The sequence below is a fragment of the Hypanus sabinus genome, chromosome 13, assembly GCF_030144855.1.
Source record: "Hypanus sabinus isolate sHypSab1 chromosome 13, sHypSab1.hap1, whole genome shotgun sequence".
Lineage (NCBI taxonomy): Eukaryota > Metazoa > Chordata > Chondrichthyes > Myliobatiformes > Dasyatidae > Hypanus > Hypanus sabinus.
In genome coordinates, this window is record NC_082718.1 from 78371342 (window position 1) to 78387735 (window position 16394).

Consider the following 16394-nt stretch of genomic DNA (forward strand, 5'->3'; position numbering starts at 1 on the left):
AATTCCGTTTTGTCAACGATTCGGGTTACGAATACTTGACAGGCACGGAATCCTGTAAGTAGGAGGAGCAGTGCGGAACGAGCCGGCGGCGGTACACAGGCGCCTTTATTTTGAATTTCAAAGCAGGAGCCCAGCAAAGTGTGTGGTTCAGGGCACATATGGTTCACTTCGAGGAAGAAAAGCCGCCGCCCGAATCCTTGTATATGACTCTGAACTACCTGAGGCCGTTATTTACGGCGGACAATGAACGTTGGCGTTGCCATCAATGTGTACAACTCCTGAAGGGCTGAATCTACTTGTGTACAGCAATTTCCAGATCGATAACCTTTAATCAGAACTGTGAGGCTTCAGAATGACGGTACATTTCAACGCAAACAGTTATCCAGATCTCCATTAATACCGTTATTGGTTGCGCCACGAAGAACATCTGCAGGTTCCTTCCCGCTCTTTCCATATTGCTTTTCTAATTATTTTCATAAATCAGCATTGCTAGGCTGTAGGTTTATTTTTTTAATTATTTATTGAAGTACAGCGCGGATTATGTCTTTCCGACACGTTGCGCCGCACCACCCGATTTAATCCGAGCCAAATCACGGGGCGAATTTACAACGACTGGTACGTTCATGGACTGTGGGAGGAAACCCACGCAGCCGGGGGAGAAGCTACAAACTCCCTACAGGCAGTGGTGCTATCACAACCACGGCCTCTGCCGCAGAGCTATGGCGCCCACGTTCCAGCTAATTACTGTTTCATCATGCTGGTATTTAACTCCCTTCTCTTCGTTCTTGTCTTGTCGAGACTTGGCCAAAAGCACAGCAACGTTTACCCTCGTCCTTGTCCGGGAACCAGGACTACTGTTTCGACAGACGCTGTAAAGGAGCGTCTTGGCATTAACTTTCAGTTTGAGAGCTTCAATAAACGGCCCTGTTGGCCTTTTCCTTCAAATTCTACAACAGCTCTCATTAAAGTCAGTGAACTGTTGACCAGTGTGTCTCTCTCTCTCTCTCACACACACACACACACACACACACACACACACACACACACACACACACACACACACACACACACAGACACACACACACAGACACACACACACAGACACACAGACACACACACACAGACACACACAGACACACACACACAGACACACACACACACACACACACACACACACACACACACACACTCACACACACACACACACACACACACACACACACACACTGTATGTACATACTTGGACCATATCTGACGTTTTGACAGGTGGGAGTTATAAGAAATAGGAGCTTAGAAAAATAGAGGACTATGTGCTGGGGAAATTCTAGGCAGTTTCTAGAGTGGGTAACATGGTCGGCACAACATTGTGGGCCAAAGGGCCTGTAATGAGCTGTAAATTTCTATGCTCTACCCTTCCTCAAGTAAGGTGACCAAAACTGCACACAATACTCCAGGTGCGGCCTCACCAGTACCCTGTATAGTTGCAGCATGACCTCCCTGCTCTTGAATTCAATCCCTCTAGCAATGAAGGCCAGCATTCCGTTTGTGTTCTTAATAACCTGTTGTACCTGCAAACCAACCTTTTGTGATTCATGCACAAGCTCTCCCAAGTCCCTCTGCACAGCAGCAGGCTGTAATTTTTTTACCGTTTAAATAATAATCTGCTCTTTCATTTTTCCAAAGTGGATGACCTTGCATTGTTATCCACACTTCTTAATATCCAGGCAGTCACTGCTATTTCAACTTTAATAAAAACTAGGGAAATGGAAGGAAATTGGATTAAACTGGAGGAAGAGAATGATAAAGTGATGAATGGGAGGCTGGTGTGAGTCAGAATGTAGTTATTAATGAATCATTCCAGAATCAGATAGTTCCACTGTATCGGCTATTCCATCACACAGCTACCAACGGGCAGGCAGAACACAAACCTGAAGACCCACACCACCACACCTCCTTCCCTTCTTGAACCAATCAGCAAAATGCAAATCACTAGAGTTTAACAACACTATCAAAACTTTGATCACTTTGCACTAAAATGATTTTTTTTTTCTGTAATGGTCTACTTGTGTTCTGGCAGGTCCTGGGGTTGATGCTGAGAATCGAGGACCAAGGGTCAAATAGGAAGTCCAGAAGTCAAGGCCCGTTGACTGGGGCTTCAGGTCTGTGAACCTCTATGAAACCACTGGGGTAGTTGAGGGCCCAATATCTGCGTGTCTACTTCTGAATCCGAGTCTGCCGGACGCTGAAGCCAAAGATGCTGGCCTGTCCTGATGTTAGAGCGTGGACAGGAAGGAAGAACATGACTTGGTTTGCTGTGATTGTTTTGTTGCTTGTATTCTGAGGAGCATTGTGGACATGCTACATTGGCGCTGGAATGTGTGGCATCACATGGGCTGAATGATGCATGTCACTGTTTGTTTCGATGTAAACATGATAAATAAATCTGAATCTTGAAAATCTTTAATTATTCTTGCAAAAACTAAGTTTTGAGAATGCTCTTTACATGATGCTATGTGTTTGTGATGCTACTGAAAGATTTTCATTACTCATACATACATAAACTTATGCATACTGTATGACCATGTTCATCTTTAACTTGTATGTACAGTGGTGCTAAGAAATTTGTGAACCCTGTAGAATTTTCTCTATTTCTGCATTAATATGACCTAAAATATGATCAGATCTTCACACGTCCTAAAACTAGATAAAGAGGACCCAATTAAATAAATAACACAAAAAAATATTCTTGTTCATTTATTTATTGAGAAAAAATATCCAATATTACATGCATTTGCTGGAAGAAGTATGTGAACCTTTGCTTTCAGAAACAGCAGTAACTTCAACCAAACGGTTCCAGTAACTGTTGATCAGTCCTGCACATCAGCTTGGAGGAATTGTAGGCCCTTCCTTTAGCAGCAACTCTGGGATGTTGGTGGGCTTCCTTGCATGAACTGCTTGCTTCAGGTCCTTCCACAACATTTCTGCACACCAACACCAAAACTGCCACAATACACAATACATGGCACATATCTGCCACAAACTTCAACTTTTGTCTCATCTGTCCACAGAATATTGTCTCAGAAGTGTTGTAGAACATCCAGGTGGTCTTTTACAAACTTGAGGCATGCAGTAATTTTTTTTTTTTGGAGAGCTGTGGTTTCCTCCATGGTGTCCTTTCATGAACACCATTCTTATTCCTTAATGACTATCGCCCGGTATCACTCACATCGACAGTGATGAAATCCTTTGAGAGGTTGATCATGACTAGACTGAACTCTTGCCTCAGCAAGGACCTGGACCCACTGCAATTTGCCTATCACCACAATAGGTCAATGGCAGATGCAATCTCAATGGCTCTCCACACGGCTTTAGACATCTGGATAACACATACACCTACGTCAGGATGCTGTTCATTGAATATAGCTCAGCATTAAATGCCATTATTCCCACAATCCTGATTGAGAAGTTGCAGAAACTGGGCCTCTGTACTCCCTCTGCAATTGGATTCTCACTTTCCTAACCGGAAGACCACATTCTGTGCGGATTGGTGATAATATCTCCTCCTCGCTGACGATCAATACTGGTGCACCTCAGGGGTGTGTGCTTAGCCCACTGCTCTACTCTCTCTATGCCCATGATTGTGTGGCTAGGCATAGCTCAAATACCATCTATAAATTTGCTGATGATACAACCATTGTTGGTAGAATCTCAGATGGTGAAGAGAGGGTGTACAGGAGTGCGATATGCTGACTAGTGGAGTGGTGTCACGGTAACAACCCGGCACTCAATGTCCACAAAAGAGCTGATTGTGGACTTCAGGAAAAGTAAGATGAAAGAACACATACCAATCCTCATAGAGGGGTCAGAAGTGAAGAGAGTGAGCAGCTTCAAGTTCCTGGGTGTCAAGATCTCTGAGGATCTAACCTGGTCCCAACATATTGATACAGTTCTAAAGAAGGCAAGATAGTGACTATACTTCATTAGGAGTTTGAAGAGATTTGGTATGTCAACAAATAAGGTGTGCATCACTGTCTGGTATGGGGGTATGGGGGCTACTGCACAGGACCGAAAGAAGCTGCAGAGGGTTGTAAATTTAGTTGGCAACATCTTGGAAATTAATCTACAAAGTACCCAGGACACTTTCAAGGAGCAGTGTCTCAGAAAGGCAGCTTCTATTATTAAGGACTTCCAGCCTCCAGGGCATGCCCTTTTCTCACTGTTACCATCAGGTAAGAGGTACAGGAGCCTGAAGGCACACACCCAGCGACTCAGGAACAGCTTCTTCCCCTCTGCCATCCAATTGCTAAATGGACATTGAACCCTTGGACACTACCTCACTTTTTAAATATATATTATTTCTGTTTTTTGCACAATTTTAAATCTACTCAATATATGTATACTGTAATTGATTTACTGATTTATTTATTATTTTTTCTTCTATATTATGTATTGCATTGAACTGCTGCTGCTAAGTTAACAAATTTCACTACACAAGTCGGCGATAGTAAACCTGTGATTCTTATTCTTATGTGAACACTTGAACAGAGACTTTAACACATTTTAAAGATTTCTGCAGGTCTTGAGCTGTCACCCTTGGGTTCTTTTTCACCTTCTTCAGCATTGCACATTGTGCTCTTGATGTGAACTTTACAGGATACCCACTCCTAGGGAGAGTGGTAACAGTACTGAGTTTCCTCCATTTGTAGACAATTTCTCTTACTGTGGACTGATGAACACTCAGGTCTTTAGAAATGCTTTTGCAGCCTTTTCCAGCTTCATGCATCTCTACAATTCTCCTTCTAAGGTTCTTTGAAAGTTGTTTTGATCGAGGCATGGTGCACATAAACAGATCTTTGTTGAGAAGAGCAGGTGCTGTCAGAACCTGTCTGTGTGCTTTTTACAGGGCAGGACAGCTCTACAACACACACCTCCAGTCTCATCTCATTGACTGGAACACCTGATTCCAAATAGAATGCATTACCCCACAGGTTCATATACTTTTTCCAACAAATGCATGTAATATTGGATCACTTTTGCTATAAATAAATGAACAAATATATTGTTTTTGTGTTACTTATTAAATTGGGTTCTCCTTATCTAGTTTTAGGACTTATGTGGAGATCTGATCACATGCTAGGTCATATTTATGCAGAAATAGAGAATATTTTGCAAACGTTCTATCACCACCACAAATGATGGTACTTTGATGGAATAACACCGAGGCATTACACATCTAACCTCCCAGAGGACCACAACCTTGTTGCAAGGTTTGGAGGCTTGTGTGCCTCAATGACCCGGAGAGCTCTGTTGGCTGAAGTCAGGTCTTTATGCTTTGGCTCTTGATAGGGTCACCATGCCAAACAGGTCAAAGGGTAGAGGCCAGACTAAGAGTGGTCCATTGATTCTCCAGGTTCAGGGGTTCAGCTTGGGGCTAACAACGCTGACTGGTAAAACAAAATTGTCATGGAAAAAGCAACGAGTAATCTTTTTACATCTGAGTGGCCAAGGAGAGACAGATAGAGGACCTTAAATGCTGCCCTAAATGTCAGCAGGTATAAGGGCAGTAAGTAATTACACATCAAAGCTTCAAGATTTCTCTAACTGCTAGCACATGGAAACATTTGGATTTAGAGGTGGACCCCCTGAGCTTCTTGTTGGCCCTGAGGTAGAGCAATAGCATTTTCAAAATCGTCTGTTATGTTGCATGATTTGTAGATTTTGGAGTAGACATTATTATTTCCTGTATCCACACAGACATGGACAACAGTGTGAAGTACTTTTATTTTATTTAGAGATACAGCAAGGTAACAGCTCTCTGGCCAAATGAGCCCACACTGCCCAATTACACTCATGTAACCATATGTATGTACGTATAAGGTACTGGTCATACAGCACTTGGAGCATTAGAAACACAGAAAACCTACAGCACAATACAGGCCCTACGGCCCACAAGGCTGTGCCAAACATGTCCTTACCTTGGAAATTACCTAGGGTTACCAATAGCCTGCTATTTTTCTGAGCTCCATGCACCTGTCCAGGAGTCTCTTAAAAGACCCTATCGTATCTGCCTCCACCACCATTGCTGGCAGCCCATTCCATGCATTCACCACTCTCTGCGTAAAAAACTTACCCCTGAAATCTTCTCTGCTTCCAAGCACCCTAAAACTGTGCCCTCTCATGCTAGCCATTTCAACCCTGGGAAAAAGCCTCTGACTATCTACACGATCAATGCCTCTCATCATCTTATACAATTCTATCAGGTCACCTCTCATCCTCCGTCACTTCAAGGAGAAGACGAGTTCACTCAACCTATTCTCATAAGGCATGCTCCCCAATCCAGGCAACATCCTTGTAAATCTCCTCTGCACCCTTTCTATGACCTTCACATCCTTCCTGTAATGAGGCCACCAGAACTGAGCACAGTACTCCAAATGGTGTCTGACCAGGGTCCTATATAGCTGCAACATTGCCTCTTGGCTCCTAAACTCAATCCCATAATTGATGAAGGTCAATACACCATATGCCTTCTTAACCACAGAGTCAACCTGCACAACCACTTTGAGTGTCCTGTGGACTTGGACCCAAAGATCCCTCTGATCCTCCACACTGCCAAGAGTCTTGTCATTAATACTATATTCTGCCATCTTATTTGACCTACCAAAGTGAACCACCTCACACTTATCTGGATTGAAGTCCATCTGCCACTTCTCAGCCCAGTTTTGCATCCTATCAATGTCCCACTGTAACCTCTGACAGCCCTCCACAACACCTCCAACCTTTGAGTCATCAGCAAATTTAATAACCCATCCCTCCACTTCTTCATCTAGGTCATTTATAAAAATTACGAGAGTAGGGGTCCCAGAACAGAGTGAGTGAGGCACCCCACTGGTGACCAACCTCCATGCAGAATATGACCCATCTACAACCATTCTTTGCCTTCTGTGGGCAAGCCAGTTCTCGGTCCACAAAGCAACGTCCCCTTGGATCTCATGCCTCCTTACTTTTTCAATAAGCCTTGCATGGGTTACCTTACCAAATGCCTTGCTGAAATCCATACAAACTACATCTACTGCTCTTCCTTCATCAATGTGTTTAGTCACATCCTCAAAAAATTCAATCAGGCTCATAAGGCACAACCTGCCTTTCTCAAAGCCATGCTGACAATTCCTAATCATATTTTGCCTCTCCAAATGTTCGTAAATCCTGCCTCTCAGGATCTTCTCCATCAACTTACCAACCACTGAAGTAAGACTCACTGGTCTATAATTTCCTGGGCTATCTCTACTCCCTTTCTTGAATACTGGAACAACATCTGCAACCCTCCAATCCTCCGGAACCTCTCCCATCCCCAAAGATCATCACCAGAGGCTCAGCAATCTCCTCCCTCGCCTCCCAAAGTAGCCTGGGGTACATCTTGTCCGGTCCCAGTGACTTATCCAGCTTGTTACTTTCCAAAAGCTCCAGCACATCCTTTTTCTTAATATCTACATGCTCAAGCTTTTCAGTACACTGTAAGTCATCCCTACAATCACCAAGATCCTTTTCTGTAGTGAATACTGAAGCAAAGTACTCATTAAGCACCTTTGCTATCTCCCCTGGTTCCATACACACTTTTCCACTGTCACACTTGATTGGTCCTATTCTCTCACATCTCTTCACATACTTATAGAATGCCTTGTGGTTTTCCTTAATCCTGTCTGCCAAGGCTTTCTCATTGCCTCTTCTGGCTCTCCTAATTTCTTTCTTAAGCTCCTTCCTGCTAGCTTTATAATCTTCTAGATCTCTATCATTACCTAGTTTTTTTTTAAACCTTTCATACGCTCTTCTTTTCTTCTTGACTAGATTTACAACAGCCTTTGAACACGACGGTTCCTGTACCCCACCATCCTTTCCCTGTCTCATTGGAATGTACCTATGCAGAACCCCATGCAAATATCCCCTGAACATTTGCCTCATCTCTTCCTAATTTATGCTTCCAACTTCTTGCCTGCTAGCCTCATATTTCCCCTGACTCCATTTAAACACTTTCCTAATTTCTCTGTTCCTATCCCTCTCCAATGCTGTGGTAAAGGAGATAGAATTGTGATCACTATCTCCAAAGTGCTCTCCCACTGAGAGATCTGACACCTGATCAAGTCCATTTCCCAATACCAGATCATGCACAGCCTCCCCTCTTGTAGGCTTATCTACATCTTGCGTCAAGTAACCTTCTTGAACACACCTAACAAACTCCATCCCATCTAAATCCCTCACTCTTGGGACATGCCAATTGATATTTGGGAACTTAAAATCTCCTACCACAACAACCCTGTTATTATTACATCGTTCCTGAATCTGTCTCCCTATCTGCTCCCTGTTACTATTGGGTGGTCTATAAAAAACACCCAGTAAAGTTATTGACCCCTTCCTGTTCCTAACCTCCACCCACAGAGACTCTGTAGACAATCCCTCCATGTCTTCCTCCTTTTCTGCAGCCGTGACACTATCTCTGATCAACAGTGCCACACCCCCACCTCTTTTGCCTCCCTCCCTGTCCTTTCTTAAACATCTAAAACCTGGTAGCCTGGCACTCAAAGTAGCCATTCCTGCCCTGGAGCCATTCAAGTCTCTGTGATGGCCACATCATTGCTCCAAGTATTGACCCACGCTCTAAGCTCATCGGCTTTCTTCTCCTCGGAGCGACGGAGGATGAGAGGTGACCTGATAGAGGTGTACAAGGTAATGAGAGGCATTGGTCATGTGGATAGTCAGAGGCTTTTTCTCAGGGTTGAAATGGCTAGCACTTGAGGCGTAGTTTCAAGGTGCCTGGATATGGGTATAGAGGAGATGTCAGGGGTAAGTTTTTTTTATGCAGAGAGTGGTGAGTGTGTGGAATGGGCTGCCGGTAGAAGTGGTGGAGGCGGAAATGATATGGTCTTTTAAGAGACTCCTGGATAGATACATGAAGCTTAGAAAAATAGAGGGCTAAGGGTAAGCCTAGATATTTCTAAGGTTCGGCACAGCTTTGTGGGTTGAAGGACCTGTATTGTGCTGTAGATTTTCTATGTTTCTATAATACTCCTTGCATTAAAATAGACACATTTCAACCATTGGTTTGAGCATGTCTCTTCTCTATTACCTGTGTTACGAACCCCGTAACTGGGTTTCTTACCAGCAAAGATAGGAGTATCCGCTGGAGTCTGGTGATACTATTTTTAACAGTATTTATTAGTAAAAATACACAAAAATAATATCAATGCAAATATACAGATAATATACATCATCAATACTAAACCTAAAAGTGCGGGTATAATAACAATCAATAAGAAATAAGCTCTATCGTTGTCTAGGGGATAATGAATTGTCCGATGGAAATATAAAGTTCAGTTCTGTTCATGCAGGCTGCGGTAGTTGTTGGTCGCTGTGTTGCAATGGTTGGCGAGAGAGAGAGAAGTAACAGCTATTGACTTGCCGACTTTCCTTTACAATCTTGATCCGTTGATGCATTGTTGTGGCCATTCACGTATGACCCCTCTGTCCTTTAGCTAGACCGTTCCGTGGTGGACTCACACACAAGCCCCCACCGGTCTCATAGCATCTCTCCCGGTGCATCTGAGGGGTTTCCCCAGACCTTACTTTTATCCCCACTCACGGGGTCTCAGGTGTCAATCAGGTTGGGATGATGCAACCCATCAAACCTGCCCCCTCTGGTTGCCCCCTGAGGGGTTTCAATGAATAGAACAGTACTCAATACACAATCCTTCTCCAAGAGACAATAGCAGTAATCAGTGGTTCCGTTCTGCTTTTGTTAGGAGGAGACATTCCACTTTGTGTATCTCTGCGTTGTCTCTCTCTCATTAACTGACATGAGCTGTTTATCAATAACAACAATCTTTTGCTGTTATCTCTCTCATTTCCTTGGTATCAGACCCGAAATAGTAGCGATTTTGCGATTCTCAAAAATGCACCCTTCTGCCCATCAGAGTTGCTCCTCATTCGTAACACCTGCCCTCTCGCACTGTCTCCAAGCTTTCTCTAATGGTGAGCCAACTGCCTCTTCCTCTGTCTCTTCAGTTTCGTTCCCACCCCTCAGCAATCCTAGTTTAAACTCTCCCCAGTAGCCTTAACAAACCTTCCCGCCAGGATATTGGTCCCCTGGGATTCAAGTGCAACCCGTCCTTTTTGTACAGGTCACACCTGCCCCAAAAGAGGTCCCAATGATCCAGAAATCTGAATCCCTGCTCCCTGCTCCAATCCCTCAGACACGCATTTATCCTCCACCTCACTCTATTCCTATACTCACTGTCACGTGGCACAGGCAGTAATCCCGAGATTACTACCTTTGTGGTCCCCCTCCCTTTTCCTGCCTATATCGTTGGTATCAATATGTAGCACAACCTCTGGCTGTTCTCCTTTCCACTTCAGGATATCGTGGATGCAATCGGAAACATCATGGACCCTGGCACCTGGGAGGCAAACTACCATCTGTGTTTCTTTCCTGCGTCCACAGAATTGCCTGTCTGAACCCTGACTATAGAGTCCCCTATCACTACTGCCTTCCTCTTCCTTTCCCTACCCTTCTGAGCCACAGGGCCAGACTCTGTGCCAAAGGCACGGCCACTGTTGCTTCCCCCAGGTAGGTTCCCACCCCCCCCCCCCCCCAGCAGTACTCAAGCAGGAGTACTTATTGTCAAAGGGAACTGCCAAAGGGGTACTCTCTAGTGTCTGACTCCTGCCCTTCCCTCTCCTGACTGTTACCCACTTATCTGGCTCCCCAGGCCCCGGTGTAACTACCTGCCTATAGCTCCTCTCTACCACCTCCTCACTCTCCCTGACCAGATGAAGGTCATCGAGCTGCAGCTCTCTTTCCCTAACACGGTCCCTAAGGAGCTGCAGCTCGACGCACCTGGTGCAGATGTGGCCAGGTATTAGCATCTTTGTGTCCCCTTATCTCAAACAGGATGTGCTGGCATTGGAGAGGGTTCAAAGGAGGTTCACAAGAATGATCACAGAAATGAAAGAGTTAATGTATGAGGAGCATTTGATGGCTGAAGAATACTGAAGAATGGGGGGGGGGGGCATGAGGAAATCTCATTTAAACCAAATCAAATAGAAAAAGTGGATGTGGAGAGGAGTCTACGAGAAGAGGGCATAGCCTTACAATGCAAGGGCATCCCTTTCGATGAGGAGGAATTTCTTTAGCCGGAAGGTGACAAATCTGTGGAATTCATTGGCACAGACAGCCGTGGAGGCTGAGTCATTGAGTATAGAGAATACCTGAGGCAAGGAAAGCACAAGCTGTCTATATAGCCCGAGGCTACGTCCACACTAGACTGGATAATTTTGAAAACGCTGGTTTGGCGTAAAAATGACAGGCATCCACACCAAGTATTTTTGAAAATACCTCCGTCCACTTTACAACGGGTATTTGGGCAATCTCCTCCTACTGGGCATGCGCAGGACACACCTACAGAAAACAAGCGACATGTTCAGTGTGGAATCTCGCTGTGAAAGTCCACGTTTGTGCCAAGGAAATGGCAGACGAGTTGAACAGCTACTTTGGATCTGTCTTCACTAGGGAAGACACAAACATTCTCCCAGATGTAATAGTGGCCAAAGGAACTAGGGTAAAGGATGAACTGAAGGAAATTTATATTAGGCAAGAAACGGTGTTGGATAGACTGTTGAGTCTGAAGGCTGATAAGTCCCCGGGATCTGATGTTCTGCATCCCAGGGTACTTAAAGAGGTGGCTCTAGAAATCGTGGATGCATTGGTAATCATTTTCCAATGTTCTATAGATTCAGGAACAGTTCCTGCTGATTGGAGGGTGGCTAATGTTGTCCCACTTTACAAGAAACGAGGGAGAGAGAAAACAGGGAATTATAGACTGGTTAGCCTGACGTCAGTGGTGGGAAAGATGCTGGAGTCAATTATAACAGAGGAATTTACGAAGCATTTGGATAGCAGTAGAAGGATCAGTCCAAGTCAGCATGGATTTATGAAGGGAAAATCATGCTTGACTAATCTTCTGGAGTTTTTTGACGATGTCACTATGAAAATGGACAAGGGAGAGCCAGTGGATGCAGTGTACCTGGACCTCCAGAAAGCTTTTGATAAAGTCCCACATAGGAGATTAGTGGGCAAAATTAGGGCATATGGTATTGGGGGCAGAATACTGACATGGATTGAAAATTGGCTGGCTGACAGGAAACAAAGAGTAGTGATTAACGGGTCCCTTTCGGAATGGCAGGCTGTGACCAGTGGGGTACCGCAAGGTTCGGTGCTGGGACTGCAGCTGTTTACGATATATATTAATGATTTAGATGAAGGCATTAAAAGTAACATTAGCAAATTTGCTGGGTGGCAGTGTGAAATGTCAGGAGGATGTTATGAGAATGCAGGGTGATTTGGACAGGTTGGGTGAGTGGGCAAATGTGTGGCAGATGCAGTTTAATGTGGATAAATGTGAGGTTATCCACTTTGGTGGCAAGAACAGGAAGGCAGATTACTATCTAAATGGAGTCAAGTTAGGAAAAGGGGAAGTACAATGAGATCTAGGTGTTCTTGTACATCAGTCAATGAAAGCAAGCATGTAGGTACAGCAGGCAGTGAAGAAAGCTAATGACATGCTGGCTTTTATAACAAGAGGAATTGAGTATAGGAGTAAAGAGGTCCTTCTGCAGCTGTACAGGGCCCTGGTGAGACCCCACCTGGAGTATTGTCTGCAGTTTTGGTCTCCAAATTTGAGGAAGGACATTCTTGCTATTGAGGGAGTGCAGCGTAGGTTCACAAGGTTAATTCCCGGAATGGCGGGACTGTCATATGTTGAAAGATTGGAGCGATTGGGCTTGTATACACTGGAATTTAGAAGGATGAGAGGGGATCTGATTGAAACATATAAGATTATTAAGGGATTGGACACACTGGAGGCAGAAAGCATTTTCCCGCTGATGGGTGAGTCCAGAACAAGAGGCCACAGTTTATGAATAAGGGGTAGGTCATTTAGAACAGAGATGCGGAAAAGCTTGTTCACCGAGAGAGTGGTGGATATGTGGAATGCTCTGCCCCAGAAGGCAGTGGAAGCCAAGTCTCTGGATGCATTCAGGAGAGAGTTAGATAGAGCTCTTATAGATAGCGGGGTCAAGGGATATGGAGAGAGGGCAGGAACAGGGTACTGATTGTGTATGATCAGCCATGATCACAGTGAATGGTGGTGCTAGCTAGAAGGGCCAAATGGCCTACTCCTGCACCTACTGTCTATTGTGAAGTTACAGACTAGAAAAACTTAAAAAGGAAATTGCCAAACAACAGACAGCTGTTGGCTCTCACGCAGGAGGACTTAAAACTGAAATAAAAAACAAATACTGGAGCATATGGAGGCAACCGACAGGGAGTTCACAGACAGATTGACCGGGCTGACGACAAACATTGAAAAACTAACTCTGTTGCATTATTAAAGCCCCTTGTTAAATGTATAAAACACATCTGCATACAATGTTATATTAGGCTGTTACACATCTATTGTCAGAGAAGTACTTGCATAAATAGGTAAACCACCTTCATACAAGCAAGGACAGTAGACAGGGCAAAGTGAGTATACTTATTTATTCAGTAAGTTATGGGTTAAAGTATTTGGTGAGTACATTTCTAACTCTTCTGGCTTCAGTCTCGTTGCTGTCTGTTCTGAAATTGTTAGGTTGTGTGGGGGGTTGCGTTCAAGAGAACAACGAAATGCTGCGCTGCCACCACCATCTGTTCCGCATGTCATGACAGCCTTCTCAGAGATCTCTGGTTACCCCGTCCACACTGCTCTGCCCAGTCGCCGTTTTCAAATTTACATACTCTGGAGGGTGTTTTAGAAAAGCTCTGTTTTCGGGGGGAGGGAAACACTGTTTCAGTGTGGAAGGAGGGTCAAAAGGAAGAGAAAAAGCTTTGGTTACGGATTTATCCGGTCTAGTGTGGACGTAGCCTGAGAGTTATTGTGTTTTGAGAATGTGATAGCAGAAAGACAGAAAGACCAGAGGTGTAAATGTGACAATAGAAAGGTACAAACAGATTGGATCAATATCACAGTGAGATTCACAGTGGAATCTCAAAGAATCCTAGATCCTATTGTTAAGAACTCAACAACTGAACCTTCTTGTGATTTATATGTATATAATATTCTTGCTAAGGATCAGCATCAAGTTATGTGGAAAGTCTAGACTTTGAAAACAGAAGATGAAGATGCATGTATAATATTCCTTTTCTTAAAAGCAACACGCACATTTTATGGAAGAGTTCTGAATCAATTCGAAGTTCAAAGTCAATTTCTTATCAAAGGTCATGTACAATGCTGAGCTTCAGAAAGTGATCTGAAATAGCATGATCCTTGACAGTGAGCTCAAAAATTTTTTCAGATGTACCGTGGAGAGCATTCTGACTGGCTGCATCACTGTCTGGTGTGGGGGTGGGGGGCTACCGCACAGGACGGGCATAAACTGCAGAGAGAGGTTAAACTAGTCAGTTCCATCATGGGCTCAAGCCTCAGGAACATCCAAGACGTCCTCATGAAATGATGCATCAAAAAGGTGGCATCATCATCAAGGACCCCCCACCCCACCCAGGACATGCCCTCTTCTCATTGTTACCATCAGGGAGGAGGTACAGGAGCCTGAAGACGCACAGTCAATGATTCGGGAACAGCTTCTTCCCCTCTGCCATCAGATTTCTGAATGGACATTGAACCCATGAACACTACTTTTTTAAAAAATTTATGTTTTTCCACTACTTATTTAATTATTTGATGAACGTATACAGATATACCGTAATTCACTTTTGCCCCTGTATTATCATGTATTGCATTGTACTGCTGACACAAAGCTAACAAATATGCCAGAGATATTAAACCTGATTCCGATGAGAATTAGACTACAGCCAAAGAGCACAGAATCTGGTCTTTCAGCTGCCCATTAATTTCATTTGATTCTCCCCACCTTCCCATCAATTCCCCCAGATTCCACCACTCGCCTGCACACCAGGGACAATGTACTGTGGCCAATTAACCTACTAACCTGCAGATCTTCGAGACGTGGGCAAACAGAGGAAAACCACACCACATGAATTATATCACAGGAGGTTAATAGTAAAGTGGATATAAATGAATGGAAAATTATATCCTGTAAGGTTCAGTATTACTAATATAATCTTTAAGATTCCTATAGAACAGGGGCTTCCAAACTGGGATCCACCTTTGGGCAGGGGGTAGTACAGTACTGGGGGGCATGGCATTGCTAATCAGGGATAGTGTCATGGCTGCAGAAAAGGAAGAAGTCATGGAGGGATTGTCTACTGAGTCAGAAACAGGAAGGGGGCTAAAACTTTACTGGGTGTTTTTTTTATAGAACCCCCTCCCCAATAGTAACATCAAGGATCAGATAGGGAGACAGATTCTAGAATGGTGAAATAATAATAGGGTTGTTGTGATGGGAGATTTTAACCTTCCTATTATTGAATGGCATCTCCCTAGAGCAAGGGGGTGTAGATGGGTTAGAATTTGTTAGGTGTGTTCAGGAATGTTTCCTGACTCAGTATGTAGATAAGCCAACTAGAGAGAAGGCTGTACTTGATCTGGCATTGGGAAATGAACCTGGTCAGGCGTCAGATCTCTCGGTGGGAGAGCATTTTGGAGATAGTGATCACAACTCCATCTCCTTTACCATAGCACTGTAGAGAGACAGGAGCAGACAATTTGGGAAAACATTTAATTGGCGTAGGGGGAAATATGATGCTCTTAGGCAGGAACTTGGGAACATAAATTGGGAGTAGATGTTCTCAGGGAATAGGTATGTTCCATGGAGGCAGGAAAAGGAAGGTAGGGTAAAAGAACCATGGTGTACAAAGGATGTGGAAAACCTAGTTATGAAGAAAAGTTTATGAAAGATTCAAGAAACTAGGTACTGATATTGTTCTAGAAAATGACAAGGTTGCCAGGAGAGCTGAAGAATGAAATTAGGAGAGCTAGAAGGGGCTATGAGAAGGCCTTGGCGGGCAGGATTAAGGAAAACCCCAAGGCATTCTACAAGTATGTGAAGAGCAAGAGGACGAGCCCTGTGAGATTAGGACCAATCAGGTGTGACAGTGGAAAAGCATGCATGGAGTTGGAGGAGGTAGCAGAGGTACTCAATGAATACTTTGCTTCAGTACTCACCAGGGTAAAGGACCTTGGCAATTGAGGGCATGACTTAGAGTGGACTGAAATGCTTGAGCATATAGACATTATGGAAGAGGATGTGCCAGAGCTTTTGAAAAGCATTAAGTTAGGGAAGTCATCGGGACCGAACGAGCTATTTTCCAGGCTAGTGTGGGAAGCAAGGGAGGAGATTGCTGAGCCTCTGGCCATCATCCATAGGGACGGGAAAAGTCCCAGAGGATT